Source organism: Astatotilapia calliptera, chromosome 7, assembly GCF_964374335.1.
Source record: "Astatotilapia calliptera chromosome 7, fAstCal68.1, whole genome shotgun sequence".
NCBI lineage: Eukaryota > Metazoa > Chordata > Actinopteri > Cichliformes > Cichlidae > Astatotilapia > Astatotilapia calliptera.
The window spans coordinates 53,073,664-53,083,164 of NC_137428.1; positions in this window are offsets into that span (position 1 = coordinate 53,073,664).

The following is a 9,501-nucleotide window of genomic DNA, read 5'->3' on the forward strand; positions in this document are numbered from 1 at the left end:
GCTGTAAATAATAACAATCAACAATAATTATAATAATATTGACACTGACAATAAATAAGACAAATAAGATTAAAAATAAACTAAATAAAGAGAAAATGGCAGCTTGAGGAGTGTGTACTGGGCATTACAAACCTGGTATTATCGAAGAAAAAATACTTGAAATGAAAATAACAAAAGGGATTAGTTACTCAATTAGTCTTGCACTACTGTGCCTCTGCCTCAACTAAGCCGACCTGTTATCATTTCTCAGGAGTCATGCATCAGAGGCACTGCAGGGCAGGCCATAACTATGTGCCATGACCATATAGAAGGTTAGTACCATAAAAATACCACTGAATCCACTTACAGTATGAAAGATGGATTTCGCTATGGCTCCACTATATTTTGCAGTCAAATACTACACTTTGTTAACTATAACATATACTTATAAGTATTTATTATTTTTCAAATTTTGTAATATAAATCTAATATTGCATGTCTGTGAAGGTTCTCAGTATTGCATGCTGTATTATTATAATTAGTGCTTATTGGCAGCATGCAAGCAATTAAAATAATCTCCAAGTAAAAAAGAAAAAAAGCATAAATCATGTGAACAGTCATGAATCAAAAATAAGGGTGCGTTTGTTAAATTAAATATTATTGGACCCTGTGCCACCCTATTTCAAAAGCCATGGAAAAACCCCGGCCCATGCTAATGTCTACACTGTCTTTCCTGTGGCCCACCCTGCCCCTCCTGTGCCCTACCCCCCACATTTCAAAAACCAAGGAAACACCCCTGGTAACATCAAGGCAGCCTCTAGGATCGGACCAATGATCTGAAAGTAAGCCTGAAAAGGCGGGAACCGCTAGCTTAATGGATGATAGCTTCCAATTTGCTTTATGTTAAGAGGGTGGACTCTGATGCCCAGACGAAGAAATAATTTGGTTGCTTAAGGAAAAATGTCTTCATTTCAGTTCAGTTTAAGACGGTTTATCACGGAGAGACTAGCTGCTGTTGCTGAGGAAATCTCCTCAGAAGTTGAAAAAAGGATCCTCCAGTATCAGAAGGAGATCAGTACTCACCAACTGCTGAAGGTCACCCAGAAACCAGAGATAAGAGGACACATAGTAGGTATGAAGAACTGTCAGCTAATAAAGGAATATATGAAGTACTTACTTTTTTAATGTAAAAATGCATAATTACCACTACCACTGCTACACTGTTAACATATTTATGACTCAGCGTTACTGTACCTGTATTATAATCAATCCAGTCCCATGTAAAATATCTATATAAAACTCTGATGCTACATTTGTTGCAGTTTCTGCCACCCTCATGGCTGGATCTCACTTGAAAAGACATTTTTAATGGCAGTTAAATTTTTTACCTTAATAAAGAAGGTATTTAAAAGTCACTTTGCCTTAAAGCTGACTGCGGCTGCGAGTTTGTAACAGAGATATTCTTTCTGGCCCAAAATGATTTGGTATTGTTCAGCCCTGTCTCTAGAAAATTTGTGAAATCGTAACAAAATCTTTTTTGTGTCCATCAACATAAATTGTTATATTTTAGATGAAACCATATTTTTGGAATAATCAAGATAATCAAGAACTTTTTAATGTGTACCCCTAAACAAATAACGTATTTTTCTATCAACAAAAATGACCTGGTGTGACAGTCTGCCAACTTAATCCTCCACCACTCCTTCGACTTTTAGATGCAGACTTCCTTTGCTTTTCAAAGAGGACACGAGAGCATGAGAGCACACTGATACAAAAATCGTGGGTTGACAAAATACTGTTGAGATATTCATGGCCAGAAACACAAATACATAGCTTATGTCACGACCTGCTGTGAGACCAAGTATTGTACATACAAATAATATTCTTTGAGATACGTTTCACAGATTATAGGCCAGTAAGTAATTACAACAGTTTAAATACCAGATCTGGCATACCCCAAATGTTATTTTACAACACTTCATTTCTATGGGGTAAAAATGGCATCCTCAGCCTTTCTAGGTATAAATAGTTACGAGTGCTAAACAAGAAGAGTTCCCAGATGGTACAGTGGACACATGTTCTGTAATATACTCACATATCTATATTATTGCTAATATATATTGTAATATATCTATATCACTAAAGCACTTCTGGATGGATGCAAACTGCATTTCGTTGCCCTGTACCTGTGCATGTGCAATGACAATAAAGTTGAATTCTATTCTATTCTATTCTATTCTATGTGTGACTCCTGTGATTAAAGCATCTTTCTTTCAGCTTAACGAGTGAACCGTCAGCTCGTTCAAACACACGTTAAAGTCCGTTTGGCTCGACACCACCGAACAGAGGCAGCAATATAACATAGCTAACATTAACAGTGCAGTGGATCCTGCTTGTGCCGTGATATTCAGGACTGCAAACCGAGCGGCATTCACTGACTTTCAGCATGTTGTGATTGTGGATATATGACTGACTTTAATTATCCACAAAATCATCACATTCTCTGTAAGATTAAGGTCGACTATTGTATTATTATATTTTAAAGGCTTTAAAACCAAATAAACGCTGAACGTACAAACATCGCTAATGGCAAATAACTTTGCCGACATGTGGCCAACAGTAATGTTTTAATGTTCCTCATTATTAAACATTTGCACATAAATAAGTGACATAATATTTAGTACTTACTTTTCACAGTTTACTCTTCGGCCGCTCCGCTTCTGCCGTTTGCGGCAAAATTATCCACACCGACTGCCGCGCTATGAATTGTGGGATATGTTGGGCCACAAAGTCTACACTGCCACAGCCTTAAAATTCAGGGAAACGAAGGACACATTTGAGGGATGCATTTCGAGCAGCCTTCAAATTGGGACAGCCTTCGGCGCGCCACTGTGACGTAATCGGCCTTAAAATGCGGCCTTTAAGGCTGCACACCCTGAATTGGGATACAGCCACCATCTTTATTTTCCAGAAGGTATTTTCCCCATACCCTGAAAAGCCTGATTTAGAAGAGAAACAGGCATAAAGCTATCAGTGAGATGGAGAGAGCATGTCCCCACAATGTTTAGACATCATGCATTTGTCCCCTCCACTAAAAACTATTAAAGAAACAGGATTTGCTGAGGAAAAACTGCTATAACCTGTCATAGTGAGATCAGGTACTGGTCTGTTTTCTTCCTGGATGGCTCTTTCACGCTTCAATTCAATTTCAATTCAATTTATTTATACAGCGCCAAATCACAACAACAGTCGCCTCAAGGCGCTTTATATTGTTAGGCAGGCCCTACAATAATACATACAGAGAAAAACCCAACAATCAAATGACCCCCGATGAGCAAGCACTTTGGCAGCACTCAGAAGGAAAAACTCCCTTTTAACAGGAAGAAATTGGCAGAACCAGTCTCAGGGAGGGGCGGCCATCTGCTGCAACCGGTTGGGGTGAGAGAAGGAAGACAGGATAAAGACATGCTGTGGAAGAGAGCCACAGATTAATAACAAGTACGATTCAATGCAGAGAAGTCTATTAACACATAGTGAGTGAGAAAGGTGACTGAAAAGGAAAAACTCAGTGCATCATGGGAGTCCCCCAGCAGCCTATGCCTGTTGCAGCATAACTAAGGGAGGATTCAGGGTCACCTGATCCTGCCCTAACTGTATGCTTTAGCAAAAAGGAAAGTTTTAAGCCTAATCTTAAAAGTAGAGATAGTGTCTGTCTCCTTAATCCAAACTGGAAGCTGGTTCCACAGAAGAGGGGCCTGAAAACTACAGGCTCTCCCTCCCATTCTACTTTTAAATACCCTAGGAACAACAAGTAGGCCTGCAGAGTGAGTGCGAAGTGCTCTAATGGGGTGATATGGTACTACAAGGTCATTAAGATAACATGGGGCCTGATTATTTAAGACCTTGTATGCTTCCAAAATATGCATTCATACACACAGATGTGTGTTTTTCTGCCATAACCTTTTTGGGGGATTTTTCTCCATTTGTCTCCTCCAACCCCCCACAAAAGCGTGTCTGTAAGAAAAAGATAGGCCGACATGGACGACAGTTCTGTAACCATGAAAGGAGGTCCAGTCTGTACCAGCAGAAAACAAACCTGCCGCCAATTAAAAAGAAACAGAAGGAACTTTGCACCAGTCAGGAGGGAGAGCGCTTTGCAGTGTGGCAGCCGACTTCTACCTTTATGGTGACTCCTACTTACAAAGAACGCGTTCGCAGAGATGAAGAGCAAAACTGTAACCGGACCCTGTCTGGAAAATCCCCCAAACCAGAGAGCCGAAAAAAGAAAAAAAGAAAGTCTGTGGGCTCGGCATCATCTCTAAAAGCAGAGCTGTAGAAAAGGAAACGTGACGGAAACAGAAGTCACAGCAGCAGAGTGGAAAATGCTCCTGTGTCAGAGAGCCAGAGTAAAGCTGATGCGAGTGAAAAGCCTGCAAAATGTGCTGTGGAAAGTGAAAAGCTTTTTGGTGTGAAGCTAAACTGATAATACATCAGTGAGTCCACTCTGGTGAGAAGCATTGTTCATGCAGCAACTGTGGAAGAGAATTCAGTAAAGATTTCAAACTTGAAAAGACACACGAGAGCTCACAAAGAGGAGCAGTGATATGTTTGTAGCACCTGCGGGGAAGAGGTGAAAACACCCAATGGAAAAGATGACCCCATTTTCAGGTCATTATGATATCTTGTCCACCCAGATCATTTGTTTTTTATTCCATTTATTTCATTCCACAATTTCGTTCTGCTGCCTGTTAGTCTTATTTGTTCTTTAAAGTTGTTCCAGTCTGTATCATAGTTCCTGTTTGCCTGTCCCAGCTGCAGCGCTTTAATTAATGAGTGCAGCTCCAGCTTCAAAATACATGAACAATATAGCAATTTTGAACTTTTAATGTGTTTCTAAGCCTTTTGCTAATCAAATCAGTTATTAATATTTAATTTAATGTCATTAGCATTCTTGTTTGGCCTGCTGTCTGAATATCTGTAATCTGCATTAGTTTAATGTTTGCACCTTTAGGCATGCATTCAAGTAGTGTATGTCAACATGGACTTTCACAGAGAGACAGACAGTATGTAAAGGATATTTCTTTGAATTTCATATAAATGTGATTTCATTTATGATTCGTTTAATAAAGGAAACCTGTCTGACTCCTTTTTGATCTTGTAGAGTTAATTTGCGAGATATCAAAGTGATTTTCAAGTTTTCTTGTACTGGGTCATTGAATCAAATCTTGGGGTACAGCAACAGAGAGGCACGAGCCTTTGGAGAAGTGAATTGTTGTAGTGACCATTGTTCTTCAGCCTGTGAACAACCATCCTGTAAAATGATTCTTCTAAACTTATTCTTTGCTGTCAGTGATAATATACAAAACCAATCACAACGAGGCAATTAACAAATAAAGACCTGGAAGTGGAGATAGAGACCCTGAGGCCATCACACACACACACGCGATGTAAACATATATACGACTAAACAGTAAAAATCAGTGCAGACAGCTGTTCATCACATTGCTTTTTTGAGTCCACTTGTACATATTATTTTTAGAATGAGGTGAGAATAAAAGCTTTAATCAGCCCGCTCCTGCACCCTGTAAAGTGTGAAGGTATAAATATATGTCAAAGAGGCACATTGAAGATCAGCTGATTTCTATGGGATGAAAAGTGCTGAAACTACATATATCAGTCACTGTGACCATTGCTCCAGTGCAGAATGAACTACAGTGATGGCGGCTAAGAGGTTACTTTGCAGGATCAGAGAGGGTCTATTTAAAGATAAACATCATCAACAGAGTTATGTTGATGATGTTTATCTTTAAATTGACGTCACCATGGAGCTGAAGCTTATTGCATCTGCAGAAGCACAGAATTCTGATCGCAGATCTTCAACCACCTTTGGAAAGGTAAGACCATAAAATTGTTTTTACCTATCTTTTTTCTGTTTAATCTTCCTATATTATGCTAGATAAAGACTAAAATTACTTTCCCAACATTAATTCTTCAGTAAAGTGATTTTTTCTTTTAGTTACTAAAAAACAGTTGAGATATTTTCAGAGACTTGTCAGTTTTTTTTCAAATCAGTTGTTTTTTCTTACACTAGATAGCTTTAATTTGTAAATCTTTTTTTTTTAAAAACACTTGGTACATGTTATGTGTCTACATAGTGCAATTAAAAGGGTTTCCTTTGTGGTACTCAGGCTAGTATTTTGACTGAAGGGTTGATGTTGATACTTTAGTGGGTAAGTAAAAGAAAAAAAATGTTTGCACACAGTGCATTTTGTTAATATGTGAAAAAGTGTGTTAGGCTTTTGTTTACAGTTTCCTGATTTATTTCACCTTTGTGATTTTTGCTAATACAACTTGAAGCAGAAGAAAGGCAGCTGGTGGCACTGCATCAGAAGACAGGACATGTGGTGGGTCATGATGAGGAGAGAGAAGACGGCAGAAAGATGGAGCAGAGGTAACTGTGTATCAAGAAAGAGTACAAGAGGGCAGCTTAAAAACCGTGAGTACACAAACACATAACACACTGCTGTGAAAAAGGCTAATCTGTCATTAGAAACATCTTTTCGGTAAGTGCATTGACAAGCCTGAAAACTATTGTGCTGATAAAAAGAAGAATTCATTTAGTTATTTTAACGCCCTAAAATAGGATGATCCCAATATTAATGTTAAGAAAAGTGATTGTTTCTTACTCAGCACAATGCTTTTGGCAAATACTACAGAAATTTGAAGAGAGGTTTCTTGTTTCTTCTCAAATACTTAGTGTGTCAAATGTTTAATAACTTCGCAGCTTCCGTAAGTACTAATGGGACTGTTAATGCTGTAATCTGTTAGTCGATTTAAACGTCAGCTTTTATAAATGGAAGACACACCTGTGCTATTGCAAATTAATCAACAGGTTGCCGGGCCCTTGAAGCCATTCCAGATGAAAATAGCATAGCTCAAGTTTTATGCAATTACATTTCAGAATCTGAAAAACATTGTTCTCATTAAAAGGAGCCTTACATTTAGAAAGTTTGGGGTCCTGATAAGATAATTTTTGACTGAGAAGTTGGGCTGTACACATGAGAAAGTAACATTAGATAAGATAATGTACCGCTGTAACACAGGAGGTATTACTGCTGAAAATGGGCCTCTGTGCACCTGTGTAGATATTCCATTCAAACTCATTCATGATTTATGATCAATGTTACTGTTAAACATTTACATTTCTTGACATAATTAGGAGCGACTAAACATCAAATCAAATTTGACTGTATTTAGAAAACAAGACGTTTCCGATTCTCCTCAAACTTTTGAGCTGTATGGTTTTTGATGACAGCAGATGGTATCAGAGTATCAGGACAGGGAGAGACTGTTGAACAGTTATGAGCTGTCTTGCTGCAGAGAAAGTGGAGTCGGTCGTCCTTGAAATGCTACCAGGATAGGCAGCTGGCAGGATGAATGATGCTCTGCCTCTGTGCTCAAGTGCAGACATAGGCTTTAAGCAACCATGAGCCACTAATAAGAGAAAATTTATCAACACACAATAAAGTGGACTTGTTAGGGAGAGTTTACCTTTAGCGTTGGAATAGCTCAACTCAATATTTGTTAACAAATACGCTTTAAAAATTCACTCTTTGTTATAAACTGGTGACAAAATCCTGATCAGACACAGTTACATACATGCATACAATACACACTACTGCTCAAAAGTTTGGGGTCAGTCAGAAAAGTTCTTGATTTTAATGTCAAATTTACTTTTATTGTTGAAGTTTATCAGTAACATTTTTTCACAGATAGTTTTGATCAAATCATTCATTGTAAATGACTTCTGATGTTTAAGGAAATATCTACACAGCTATGCAGAAACCCATTTTTACTAACAATCACTCCTGTATATTGTAATCTTAGATTGTGATTCTTTATCCAAGTTTATCAGATCAGATGGATAATATATGAGTAGAAAAACCTTTCTACAAAGAATAAGCCATTCCAGATGAAAATAGCAGAGCTCAGGTTTTCTGCAATTGCATTTCAGAAACTGAAAAACATTGTTGTCATCAAAGGAAGCATTACATTTAGAAAGTTTGGGGTCCTGAGCAATGACTTTTTGGGTTCAAGTGGATGAAAACCTGTTGGAGTGTGTGCTAATGTCTATAGAAAAAGGTTTTATACAACTGGATGTGTCACTCTTTTTTCAGGACAGAGCAAATTTGATCTAATCATATTAGAAATGTTGTGTTTCACACACAGATGTGGCTATATTTACTATTTTTGGAACGAGTATAATATTTTGTAGAAGGATAAGGGTTTTTATGTATGAAACTTGGAACACAAACTGAAGATTTCTTACACTGTGGTGTGTAACTCCCTTTGAACAAAAGTGCAAACTGGGTCCAGTTATGTATTGGTGCATGCTCAATCATCCAGGTAACTAAATCCCAAAAGGTTGATTCTGTTAGATAAGATAAGATAAGATAAGATAAGATAAGATAAGATAAGATAAGATAAGATAAGATAAGATAAGACTTTATTGATCCCACAGCGGTGAAATTTTGCGTTACCTCAGCTCAGGTACAGATAGCAGAAGGAAAATACAAGAAATACAAATAAATACAAACAAATATAAAATAAGTAAGATAATACACTATATACACAGAGTTTATCTGGATGCAGCGTTTTCAGTGTCATCCAAGTGACTTCTTCGGCCTGAGTGACTGAAGAAGTCACTTGGATGAGTGACGAAACGTTTCTCCCATTGGAAACGCTACATCCAGATGGGTCCAGTTAGATTAGGAAGAGAAAATCTGATGATTCAGACACTATTGATGCAAAACTGATTCTTTCTTTCATCACTGTAGTTGTTTTAATCTGTGCTAATATCTTTGTAAAAAGGTTTTTTGACTGAGAAGTTGGGCTGTACACATGAGAAAGTAACATTAGATAAGATAATGTACCGCTGTAACACAGGAGGTATTACTGCTGAAAATGGGCCTCTGTGCACCTGTGTAGATATTCCATACAAACTCATTCATGATTTATGATCAATGTTACTGTTAAACATTTACATTTCTTGACATAATTAGGAGCGACTAAACATCAAATCAAATTTGACTGTATTTAGAAAACAAGACGTTTCCGATTCTCCTCAAACTTTTGAGCTGTATGGTTTTTGATGACAGCAGATGGTATCAGAGTATCAGGACAGGGAGAGACTGTTAAACAGTCATGAGCTGTTCTGCTGCAGAGAAAGTGGAGTCGGTCGTCCTTGAAATGCTACCAGGATAGGCAGCTGGCAGGATGAATGATGCTCTGCCTCTGTGCTCAAGTGCAGACATAGGCTTTAAGCAACCATGAGCCACTAATAAGAGAAAATTTATCAACACACAATAAAGTGGACTTGTTAGGGAGAGTTTACCTTTAGCGTTGGAATAGCTCAACTCAATATTTGTTAACAAATACGCTTTAAAAATTCACTCTTTGTTATAAACTGGTGACAAAATCCTGATCAGACACAGTTACATACATGCATACAATACACACTAC